The 12,683-nt window shown below is 37.7% G+C and overlaps 1 protein-coding gene across 5 annotated transcripts in view; it reads right to left on the bottom strand.

Moving 5' to 3' along the window:
* PJA2 (praja ring finger ubiquitin ligase 2) overlaps positions 1–12,683 on the bottom strand; it is a 116,923-nt gene that overhangs the window by 80,594 nt on the left and 23,646 nt on the right. For 4 of the 5 annotated variants that reach the window (XM_036736047.1, XM_036736065.1, XM_036736079.1 and 1 more), the window contains exon 2: positions 6,343–6,414. The exons of the other annotated variant lie outside the window; for it this stretch is intronic. The gene's annotated coding sequence lies outside the window, so the exon portion shown is untranslated. The remainder of the gene's footprint in view (positions 1–6,342; positions 6,415–12,683) is intronic. 5 annotated transcript variants of the gene reach the window in all.

The raw sequence follows: 12,683 nt of genomic DNA, 5'->3' as shown, positions 1-12,683 counted from the left end.
GTAAGTGGCTTAGGCAATATTTGCTCTCATGGCTTCTGGGCCTAAAGTTCAGAAATCTAGCCAATGTTCTACCTAGGTGTCTCTTGAAAATTCTGTGTTTGTGTATAGAGTAAGGGAGAGGTTACAAAGCACTTTATATACACTATCTGATTTCAGTACCACAACCCTGTGAGGCATGTACTATTACTAGTTCCATTTTACAAATGGCAAACTGAGACACAGGATCAGAGGGGGTGGACTTGAACCCAGGTCTTCTTGACCCCATTAACATTAACCAAAATTAAGAATGTGTCATTTTCCAATCTACGCAAAATAGATGCTTTTTATGTTCTCATTAGAATATCACAAGCAACCTGTCATGGCTTACATTTATAGAGCACCATAAGGTTAAAAAGTACTTCTTAACATTAACTGAGTAATGGAGGTAATGCGAGTATTACTATTTGACAGATAAGGAAAGTGAGACTCAGATAGGTTAAACTACTCTGCCACTAAGTGGCAAAACAAGGATTCAACCACAGGTCTTTTGACTCCAAAAACAGTGCTTTCTACTAATCCACAGCTTTGACTGTGCTAAGGGTACCACAATATTCACATACTAAATGCAACTTATGGAACTGACTTTATGTTTATTTATAGTAAAAGTATTTAGTTAATAGTCCATGGTTTCAACTCAGTTATAGTAATATACTAAGGATGCCAAGAGCTAATTGATTTAACTTTATTCAGAGGCAGTATGGCATAGCAGAGTGACTCTTGTGGGAGATGGGCAGAGTAACATAAGCTTGAAGACCACCCCCTACTGTAGATGTGAGACTCACTGTAAGTTACTTAGCCTGAGATTCAGTCCCTTCATTCATAAAATGTGAAAAAAGCAACAGTGTGGGTTGCCATCAGGATAAAATGAAACAATGTTACGTAAAGAGCTTTATAAATCTTACATTGCTATGTAAATGCTGTTGGTTATCCCAATTCATTCTGTATGTAACGTTTGCTTGTTATCTCCTACCCAGTAGACTGTGAGTTTCTTGAGAGCAGGGACTGACTTTTTGCATATTTTTGTACCTGTAGCACTTAGAATGGTGCCTGGCACATAGTATACACTAATAAATGCTTATTGACCAAAATGATGTTGTTGTTAAGCCAGATTCCCGCCCTAATTCCTACCAAGAATCTCCAAAAGCATGCTGCTACATACAAGGTGAAATGAGCAAAGGACTCACAGACTGGAGCAAATCCATGATTACAACTGGAAAATTAAACAATCAAAATCCAACTAATGGTGGGTAAAATATGTATTTATGAGGATAACACATTAGCTAATAAATGCTAAACCTTCACATCCTCAAACTAGGGAATCTCTGAATACATAACTGTTTTTTTTAACCTGAAATCTAGAAATTACTTTCAAATATCCTTCCTTTCAATGGTAAGGAAGAAATATGTTTTACTTCTATATTTTTTAAATAACAGAATAAGGCTTTGAGGTATTTAGCTTTTAAAAGTAGCTCTTAGAGTTCTGCCTCAGGGAAGGCAACTGCCCCAGGATGAAAAATTTGCCTAAGGACAGGAGATTTTAAGAACCGTTAAGAAATAGTAGTTTTCCTCATGCAGGACCTAGAAGGGGAAGAGCTGTGGGCAGACAGAGCTGACAAGATAGTAAGAGTGGAGGTGGTAATACGTGGATCTTCTCCACAGGGCTGTTGGGGAGAACCAAAGGAATAGGAAACAGCATTACTGACCCTGCTGAAGGACTGTACCTTCTGCGAGACAACTCTGCCTTCTTAATTATGGGAAGCTTATATTCCCCCTAGTTTTACCCTTCTAACTTTACAAACTTTCTCAAGACCAGTGAGGAATGAGGGTAGATAGCACATGCAGTGGGAGAATGAGCAGCACAGCCAGGTTGAAAACGTACTGGTTGCCTTTTTTGTATGGAGGCAGGAAATACTCAACAAGGCAAGGTCTGTCCTAACAGAGAGAAGTAGAGGCACTTCAAATGTGACAAGGCAAAGGAGGGAGCAAGACCCAGAGGCCCCCCCTGCTGGAGAATTGGGGTAGGCCTTCCTGGGAATGTTTCTACTTAATATATTCTAGGATTGGGGTAAGGGTTTTTCCCAAAAATTTTTGCCCTCCCAAGCTGTTTAAATTTCCCTGATAAGTTGTGTTAGGGCCAATTCTACCCCTAGGTAATTGATTAATTGCTTGTGAGACAATCTCATAGATGCAAGTCACTTCAATATATGAAGTAATAAGCAAAAGGCCATGAATGATAACATGTTCACTATACCTACAGAGCATGCTTTAGCAGTCTGGAGTACACAGGTCCTGAAATTCAGGCCATTAGAAAACTTTGGTACCTTTTTTCTTTGTTAGAGAGCTCATAACCACTTTGTTTGAAGAAGAGACTCCATTCTACCTCTTATGATTTTAGGTGTCATGAGTCTGATTCTTTCTTTCCCTCTCTTTCTACCTCCTTTGCCCTCTAAACCAATTACAATGCTTAAAAATCCCAAATAATAAATCTGGAAATGGAAGTTCTCATCAATCACTACCCTGGAGTCTCCCAAAAGCATCCCTGTCACATCTCAGAAATGAGATTTTTCCTATACAAAAGAGAAAAGCTGCCATAGCACAAACCCAAGAATTGTGCAAACTTGGAGAACCACATTATCATCTAGCTATGAAGAATATTCTTAATTCTCACTGTGACACACAAATCTTACAAGTGGGTTTTCTCCCATTCCCATCCATAGTGTGAACACTGGTTTGCCACATAATCATTCATTTGGAGTAGCCTTTGCAGCCAAATGTAGGAACAGAAATGGGTAGGACAAACTTTTAAAGTATCATTTAAAACTTTCTATAACCCACAATAATCCTCAAACTATTATGGGAAATGCTCCTAATCAAAAGTAGGAGAAGTGAAATTTAAAGGACAGGGTACGCACAGAAAGACCAAAGGGTCCTCTTCTCTACTTAACTAATTGTCCTTAGTCCCTGAGTCATGAGACCAGGTAGTATTGCTATAGCCAATGCCCTCACATGCCCCTATGCTAAAGGAGATCAAATTTCCACAACCTATCTGAAAGAGTACTCACTGGGAATTAGAACTGGGTTCAGGTCCCTAGTTTAACATCAGCTCTGGGCCTCTTCCATACTCTGTAGAAGAAAGAGGTTGTACAAGATGGTCTCCAGGGTTCCCTTCAGCTCCAACAGCAAGTCAAATTTATGCAATTTGAACTCCATTTGACTCACCTCAGCTTAGCCTCCATTTCAATAAGAGTTGAATGGGTCTTCCTCTGACTTTGGGCAAACAGATTCCCCTATAGGGGTTTTAGTTTCCTCTTCTGTAAAATCAGTGAGTTGGAACAAATGATCTCTGTGGTCCATTTCATGACATTATGCCCCTGATATGTTATTTTAAGGAGTAAAGGGAAGAGGGGAAAAATGGAGTTCACTTGAACCTTTTTTTTAAGGCCCTTACTGAAAGGCATTTATTTGCTGTTAAGGATTACTATGCCACTACAGTAATCAGATTTCTTGAAGATAACATTCCTTATTGAAGAAATAACCTTAAGACATCGCTAGCATGAATAATTAGTTTTCACAGGAAGCTATCAAATGGTCTGACTGGGGTAGGGGGGAAGGTATATAGCCTCCCAATAGCATCCTGGGATCTCTCACTCTCTCTCCCCTATAGAATACTGTCTATCACCATATTTGAAGGTGCCTTTCCAAGATATTCACCCAGGTTTATCTGCCCCAAATGCAAAAATCTTTAGTTATACTTTAACTTACACACACACACACACACACACACATGCACACAGAGTGTGTGTGTTGGTAAATAAAATGGGCTCTTAGCAACTCAGTTCAACCAAGTGCCCTTGAAGAGTTTGGCTTTTGTTTCCTTTGATTAATTCGGTATATTTCATTGCGTCTTATTAGATGCTAAGCCCCAGGCCCTAACCCCTATTAGGTGCTAAACCTATGTGGGTGTGAAGCTTCCAGGGTCCTAAGGAGGCATGCTAACTCCAGAGCCAACAACAGCAGCCTAAGTTCTGGTCATTCAGATGACGATTGATGATGTCTGAAAGGGTATAAGAAGAGAAGACAGAGCTATTTGCTCAGGGCTCTCACTCTTGGTGGCGCGCTGATTCGGAGACTCCGGACAGCTGCAGCTAAGAGCCCTCCAGCTCATAAACCCGGACGCTGGGACTTTGTTAAACTCTGATAACTATTATTGGGATTTGAATCAGACATGGTCTGTCGATGTTTGTACTTTGTTTGTATTTTGCTCTGAAGTTCAGGGTGCTGGCTTTTTCCCCTGAACTAAGTGAGTGATGTTTGTATGCCGGATTAAAATAAGCTTGTTAACCTCTTAACATTGCTTTCCTTAGTAAAGCAGATCAAAAGAACCTGGGCTTTTGCAGCATGCAGGCAGCGTTCTTGTTGTTCAGCTTGTGTTGGTCTTTCACTCCCACAACAGCTGCTAGCAGGATTGTTGAAACAGTGTGCTAATTTTTTTTCCTACTATTTTTAAATTATTTAATATTTTTAGTTTTCAGCATTAATTTCCACAAGATTTTGAATTACAAATTTTCTCCCCATTTCTACCCTCCCACCCACTCCAAGATGGCATATATTCTGATTGCCCCATTCCCTAGTCAGCCCTCCCTTCTGTCACCCCACTCCCTACCCCCCATCCCCTTTTCCCTTACTTTCTTGTAGGGCCAGATAGATTTTTATGTCCCATTGCTTGTATATCTTATTCCCCAGTTGCATGCAAAAACAACTTTTTTTTTTGGACATCTGCTTTTAAAACTTTGAATTCCACATTCTCTCCCCTCTTTCCTCCCCACCCACCCTCCCTAAGAAGGCATGCAATTCAACATATGTCACATGTGTATCATTATGTAAAACCCTTCCACAATACTCATGTTGTGTAAGCCTAACTATATTTCCTTCCATCCTATCCTGTCCCCCTTTATTCAATTTTTTCCCTTGACCCTGTCCCTTTTCAAAACTGTTTGCTTTTGATTACCTCCTCCCCCATCTGCCCTCCCTTCTATCGTCCCCATTTTTATCCCCTTCCTCCTTCTTTTCTGTGGGATAAGATACCCAATTGAGTGTGTATGTTATTCCCTCCTCAAGTCAAATCTGATGAGAGCAAGATTCAGAGTGTACTAATTTTAAAATCAGCATTTGCATAGTCAACAATCATTCATTACTTCAAACCCCTGAATTCAAATAACTGTTATGTTAATCATAAATTAAATCTACTAACTTTTCCCTCCACTTGGAGGGATAAAGTTATTTTTTGCCTCAGCCTTAAATATATACTCAAAGTAAGACAACAATACCTAATTTCCTCTCCAAAAAGAAATAATATTTTTCAACAAAAATGTTGTAGAAACTATTTCCCCTCATCTCATGCTTTGTTTTTGGAAGGATGACTAATTTTCCTTCAAACTCATCTCTTGTTGAATATGTATTTTTATATGTGCATGTCCATTTGTGACTATTTAAGAAAAATTGCCTGGACAAAAATAATTATATCATGTCAGAAAAAGTTCTGAACAGTGAGAAAAAAATCTTTCGTAAGCACATCTCCCATTTTTATGTCTCACCTGATCATTAACAATCAGAAGGCCTCTGAACAAACTTGTCTGCTGTTGTATCTTTTAAAGAATCTTGTTTGACTTTAATCTATGCAATGGAAAACTGATTGGGGAATGGCTAACCAAATTGTAGTACATGAACGTAAAGGATTTGGAGAAATGAATGAAGACATAAACCGATGCAAAGAAGTAATAAAACCAGCAAAGCATAAACAATGACAGTAACACTGCAAAGAGAATAAACAAATGAAACAGAATAGTATTTAATTATAATGACCAAGAGTAGCCCCAGAGACGAACTGAGAAAATACTCCTCTTTCATGAAAAAGGTAAAGGATTACATGTGTGAAGGCCATATATGCCAATAGATAATAGTTTATGTATACAATGGTTTTTTCTGAACTGTTTTTTTATAGGGGAAGATTTGCTGGGTAGGGAAGGAGGGAGGGATATATTCAGAAATGAACAAGATGTAAAACAAAAAAAGGCATCAATAAAACAAAAAAAAATGCATGAGAGGTAACTTGCTGGAGGAACCAAATTTTTGTCCTACCTAAATACTTTTTTGTAGTTAAACAAAATACAGTGGTATCTTTTATTCTCTCTGTCAGCCAAGTTATTTGTCAAGATTTAGTGTGTTGACAAATATGACTTGTGAAGTCATCAAAAGATAAAGACCATAAATACTAAAGAAACTATGACATTACATATAACTCACCTTCTGGGTACTGATGTTATGGAACAGAACAGTCTTTCTGGTCTCACTGGCCCTTCTTGTATCTAAATGCACCTGGGAAAAAGTTAAAATTTTACATAAAATTCTGTTCTGCCAAGTGAAAATATTATAACTTTCATATGTATAGGTTTGTAAGTTTGAGTTCAAGAAGTTATTTATCCCTTCTTAAATACTTTGCCTGTAATTCCATATGCTATTCCATCAAGGTAGTGCTACTTTTCTTGTGGCCACATGATCCAAAGAGTAAGAATTCAGCCATGGGGTGGTTGATGAAAAATACACAATTCAAAATATCTTTAAAATCCAGGACTAATATTTGTTCAGTAGATAAAGAGTAAAGAAACATACATTCTTTCAGCATCTCCTCCCCCCAACCAAATAAATCATATCCAACTATAGCAGCATGGTGTGACAGCATGAGTAATGAACTTTTATTCAGTAAACCTGAATTTAAATTTGGGCTCATCCACTGTGACAACCAGCAAATCACAATCTTGGAGGTTCAGTTTCCTTATCTGTACAATGGGGATTATAATATTCGTATAACCTAGCTCACAAGGTGGTTGTGAAGAAAAGGCTTCAAAAACATGGTAAAATGAAGTATATTGTGTGAACTACTTGACATCAACATACAGTGATTTCCCAGCGACCTCTAACTTTTAGAAACTGCTTCTTAATTTCTTTTGGACAACTTTTATAAATCCAAACTGACAGGACAGAAACTTTAAAATCACAGATTTAAATAAGATTTTCTGAACCAATATTTAAAGTCTTAAATGTAAAGAATCACCCAAGTTACATTACAACAAATAATGGATAAGAATAATCTGCCACCTGACATTTTCCTCAAAATTCAGAATCTCAGAGCTGAATGAACCTTAGAAGCCATTTTAGTCTAAAGTTCCAGGGGTGTGGAACCTGTGGCCTTGAGGTCACATGTGGCTTTCGAGGTCCTCAGGTGCAGCCTTTTCACTGAGTCCAAGTTTTATAGAACAAATCCTCTTATTAAGGGGATTTGTTCTGTGAAGTTTAGATTCAGTGAAAGGACTGCACTTGAGGATCTTGAGGCCACAGGTTCCTCACCCCTGGTCTAAATCATACCTTAAAAAAATCCCCTTTACAACTAATCATCTTTGCATGAAGACCTCTAGAGAAGGGGCGCCTACTACTTCCTGAGGCAATTCATTCTCTACTTTATGACTGCTCTAATTGTTAGGGAATTTTTTCCTTAAAGGAAGCCTAAATTAATCTCTATTTATTTCTACCTATTGTTGCTAGTTCTGTCCAATGGAGTCAAATAAATTAAAACTAATCCCTCTACTACACTGCAAACCTTCAAACACTTGAAGACAACCATCATATTTTCTCTCAATCCTTCTCTTGTCCAGGCTAAGCAACCTTGAGTTCCTTCAAGTAATCTTCATATGGAACATGAAGGGTCCTTCACGGACCTGGCTCCTCTCCCCTAGTCACTGTCCAGCCTGTCACTGTTATTCCTAAAATGTAGTACCTAGAACTAAACACAATACTCCAGACATGGTCTGATCAAAGGAAAAGTACAGGTAAAACCATAAACTCCATAGTCAGAGCTTGTAGTCCACTAAAAACACTAGATCTTTTACTGACAAAGCACTGTCTGGCCATATCTCCCTTCTCATATGGTTGTTAAATTATACATCAAAAAAGTCCAATGTTCTAGCTTATGAAGACCTTTGGGGATTCTTATTCTTTTATCCAATGTATTAGCTGCCCAGATTTTTGTCATTTTTAATCAACAGAAATGACTGAACAAATGCTGGACCAAGTAAAGATTAATGCCACACTACAACAGAGATCGCTTTGAGGATGATATCAAGTTATTAATAGTTACTTTTTTCTTTTAGGTTTTAAAAATGGTTTTCTTTGCAAAACAGGGAAAACCTGACCTCTACGAATGCAGCACAAAGGAAACATGAATGTGCTTCAAGATCCAAAAGTGATGTAGGTCAGTGGTGGGCACAAGAGCAGAGGTATTGTCCTCCCAGGTCCAAGCCTACCCACTGTTATTTGTTGTACTAGAAGGATTAGGTCACATGATCTAAGTGTCCACTGCTTTTGGTATCCCCTTAAGATTCCTGTTCATCCCTAAGTCACCAGGAGATCTAAGATGTATACATTTGTGGAGTCCTGCTCCTGCTGCTTTGCCATCTGTGCAAGTACCCTCCAGCCTTAACTTAAGGACAGTTGGTTTTTTTGTGAAGCGTGTAGACGGTCAAAGTCTACAAAGCTATCTTGTCCAACACATCACCCAAGTAGAAATAATTTTGCCATATGGCTGACAGAGTTTAACTAGTTCTTGGTTAGTGGTATTTGGTTGGAGTCCTTAGATGAAGAGATTTGCTTTGCTCAGATGGTCACTTCCTGCCACTGTCATTGGTGGTGCTGACTGCTCCAGTGAGGTGGTGCCATATCCTGAAACACTGGCATCTAAGGCTGCTAATTCTTTTTGAAGAAGCCAAGGGTATTTTAAAGCCATTGAAACCAACCTTTCTGCTGTTTCTGTGATAGTCAAAAGTCAGTCATAAAAGACACAGGCAGCAGTATTTTCTCTATAATGTTAGGGAGCAGAAATGGAGTGTGAGAGGGAGACAGAGCAGGGAGGAGGAAGAGGAAGGAAGTCAAAATTTGTGCAGAGAGAATCTCATTTTTGAGAACTTCCCATTCTTTCGGGCGGACAGGCTATCAAATTTTAACCCATGGGAATCTTAATCTTCCTCTGAACGTTGTGAAATCTACTCCCTCAAAACCTGTTATATGCTAGCCTATGCCCAGCTTTCCTCTGCTTTATCATAAACTCAAAAATGAAATGATTACTTGTCCTTGACATTCCCATCACTTCTACCCCAGCAATCAGCTCCTCCTTGAAGATAAAAATCAGAGCCAGAGAATCAGAGCCAATATAGCAGTTCACCTCATGGTTCCTCTTATTTTTTAAAAAAATAAACTATCCAAATTAAGAAATTAGGCGAATTTAAGTATTAACATTTGCTCAGCTTGGGGCAGAGAGCACTCCCAACAAGTACTGTTGTTTTTCCTCTTCTGTTCTTGAAAAGGACGAATGACATCATGAGGGTGATGTCTTGACTTACCCATGAATTGGATATAAGTGAAACAGAGTGGCACAAAGTAATCAGCCTCACACTCTCCTCCAGAGTCTTCCAAGTCCAATGGCAAGACAAAGGTCAAGATGACTGGCGATGGGCCCAAGATGCAGTAGGTGACCTTGGCCTTTCTAAACTAAGGTCTTTGCCAGGTATCAGTTTGACTAAGGGCTTGGTAAGAGATGAGACAAAAGATGGTTCAATTTGCCATCTCTGTCTCAATTTGTCATCACAAAGATATTATTCTGGGAAGGGGAAGACTCTGGCCAGACCAGAAAATAACTGCTATTTACACTCATTCTAAGCCAACAAATCTAAACAAAGAGCCACAGAGGCTAGGGTGAGATATTATTGATCTGTTTTTTCAGTTTTATTTTTTAATTTGCTCAATGGGGCATGGGTAATGAGAGGGGCAGATGAATTTTTTTAAGATGTTTGTACCTTGAAAAAAATTTTTTAAAGAACTATGGGTACCTAACTTGATAAATATAAACTATTTTCCCCCTCCCCATTCCAATCCCAAGTTTGGACTCGATTATAAGACTTAGTCAAATAAATTACTAGCTCTTGTTAATTGTACTCTATCCCTATCATTCCTATCTTCTTAGTCATGGTCCAGAAACTCAATCCCATTCTCAGACATTATCTTCTTACCCCAGTCTTCCATTTTTAAATCTATGTGTGTCTCTCTCCTAAAATCCTTATATTTGATTGGCAGCAATGATAACAATAATATCTTTAGTTTCTTGCCCAAAACTTTGGCAATGATATGGAATGTCCAAAATCCAAGTACCTATGTTTATTTTCTAAGTTCTAATTTTTTCTGCAATTTTTGTAGTACACATATTAAAATTATCATATCAATGAGATTTCTCTCTTCACAACTAGTTTTTATGAATTTGTAAAGTTAACTTATTGTCACCCTTTAGTCAATAATACCCAACCTGTTTTAATTCTCTCTTCTCTCAAATGTGATGTGAATTCATTAATATTAGAGTTCATCAGTATAAGAGTTATGTCTAGCATATGAAGTCCAGGAGTGAAATGACCTTTCAGGGTAAAGAGGTTTTGGGGGCATCATAGAGAAAGTCCAGGAGAATCAGAAGGGTAGTCTGGAGAGGAATGAAGACATGGCTAGCCTAGTGTGCCCATACGCTTTTAAAAATGTCATGGACCCCTTTGGCAGTCTGTGAAGTCTACGCATGCCTTCTCAGAATAATGTTTTGAAATTTACAAATCAAAATACATAGGATTACAAAGGAAACAAACTATATTGAAATGCATTTGTCAAAATGTTGTTTTAAAACCATGTTCATGGAGCTCAGATTAAGAATGTATGGATCAGATGATCTTTAAGGTCACTTCCAGCTCTAAATCATTTCCTAAACATGAGTACACCAATACTACAGTAAAAAAAAATTTTAATGGTATAAATTAAACTAATATGGTAGAGAAATAGGAAGATGACACAAAAATAAGAGGAAAGAAAATTTTAAATGGCAAATAAAATAAAAATTCACTTCAGGTTTATACTTTTGTTACTGTATTTTGTATATAGTAAAGAGAACATGAGATGCAAATAAAAAATTCAATAACCAAAGGAAAAATATGTTTCAAAGGCCTAGTTCCTCTAAAAGTTTCTGTGAATGAAAACAACCAATAAATTAACATTCTAAAACTGCTCTCCCTTGGACCTTTTGCAAACCAAAAATTTACTAGGGTAAAATCTACTGAGTGACAAGCACAGATTATCTAATTAACCCCACCAGTTCTTAAGGAAACATGAAATACAGAACTGGTGCCCCATATAGTTTAGACAATTTTTATAAGTATTCATAACAAAGGGAAAAAACTGAATTCCCATCAACAATTGCCAGCAAAATATCCGGTCTGGTCAGTACCAGAGAGCCTTTTGATTAGCAAGTAGTACAATTTCATGAAAGTACCATGTTTGTGCTACTCAATCACTTTTGTACAGGTTCAAAGATTTCCTTTTGTAAAAACAGTTATCAAAATTTCAAAGTACAGTGAGAAACCATATCAACAAAGAAAATAAGTGACTAGCTTCCTTTCAATAATGTTATCAAAATGTTGGTAGAAGAGTTTCTGCTTTAGGTAATCTGAAATAAAAACTCAACATTCATTAAGGTCCCTTCCAGCTCTTAATCATTTCCTAAACATGAATACACCAATACTATAGTAAAAATTTTTTTAATGGTATAAACTAATATGGTAGAGAAATAGGAAAATGACACAAAAATAAGAGGAAAGAAAATTCTAAATGGCAGTGTTTACTATTCTGAAAAAAGGAAAAAACAGTAGAAAAAGCAGTATCAATCACAGTAAATAATAGTAAAATAATTACAATAGTGACACTAATACTAATAAGCATACATACATCAAAAAGTACAAAACAATATTGGATATAAATAACACGATCTATGTCTAGCTGCAAAAAGATATAAATTACCAACCCATATTTTCCACTGTGGCTCCTATTTCTCCCGTGGCTTCAACAGTTAGCCTAGGTCAAACAGCTCTGGTTGTCTTTTGCACTAGTTGACCACCCCCTTTTCCTATGTGTACTTTTTCCTTTCTGAGTATTTTATGTATTTCTGTTCCCTCTTGGTTCTCCTCTATCTGTCTGACCATTCCTTCTGTATCCTTGGATAGATCATTATCCAGATCCCACCCATTAACTGGGAGTATACCCAAAGCTCAGTCTTCTCTTTCACTATACACACTCCCTTGTCAACCTCTTCAGCTTCCAAGGTTTCAATTATCACATGTCCAGTCCTAGTCTCTCTCCTGAACTCCAATCCCTCATTAACAACTGCTTGTTAGACATTTTTAACTATATATCCTGAAGGTACCTCAACTCAAAATGCTCAAAATGGAATCCATTATCCTTCTCTAGCCTCTTCCAAACTCTGGTATTTCTGTCAAGAACACCATCTTCAGTCATACATGTTCCAAATCTTAATCATTCTCATTCCCACTTACCCCACATACCCATTCAGTTGCCGATCTTACTGATTTTTGCCTCCGTGGAATCTTTCATCTCTCCCCTGCTCTCTACTCACATGGACATCATTTTAGTTCAGGCCTTCTAGCTGGACTACTATAATAGCCCTACTAACTCATTCTTGGACTATTACAATAGTCAACCGGTGGGTCTGCCAG

This window comes from Trichosurus vulpecula, chromosome 1 (assembly GCF_011100635.1).
Source record: "Trichosurus vulpecula isolate mTriVul1 chromosome 1, mTriVul1.pri, whole genome shotgun sequence".
NCBI lineage: Eukaryota > Metazoa > Chordata > Mammalia > Diprotodontia > Phalangeridae > Trichosurus > Trichosurus vulpecula.
This window is presented reverse-complemented; position numbering and strand designations above follow the sequence as displayed.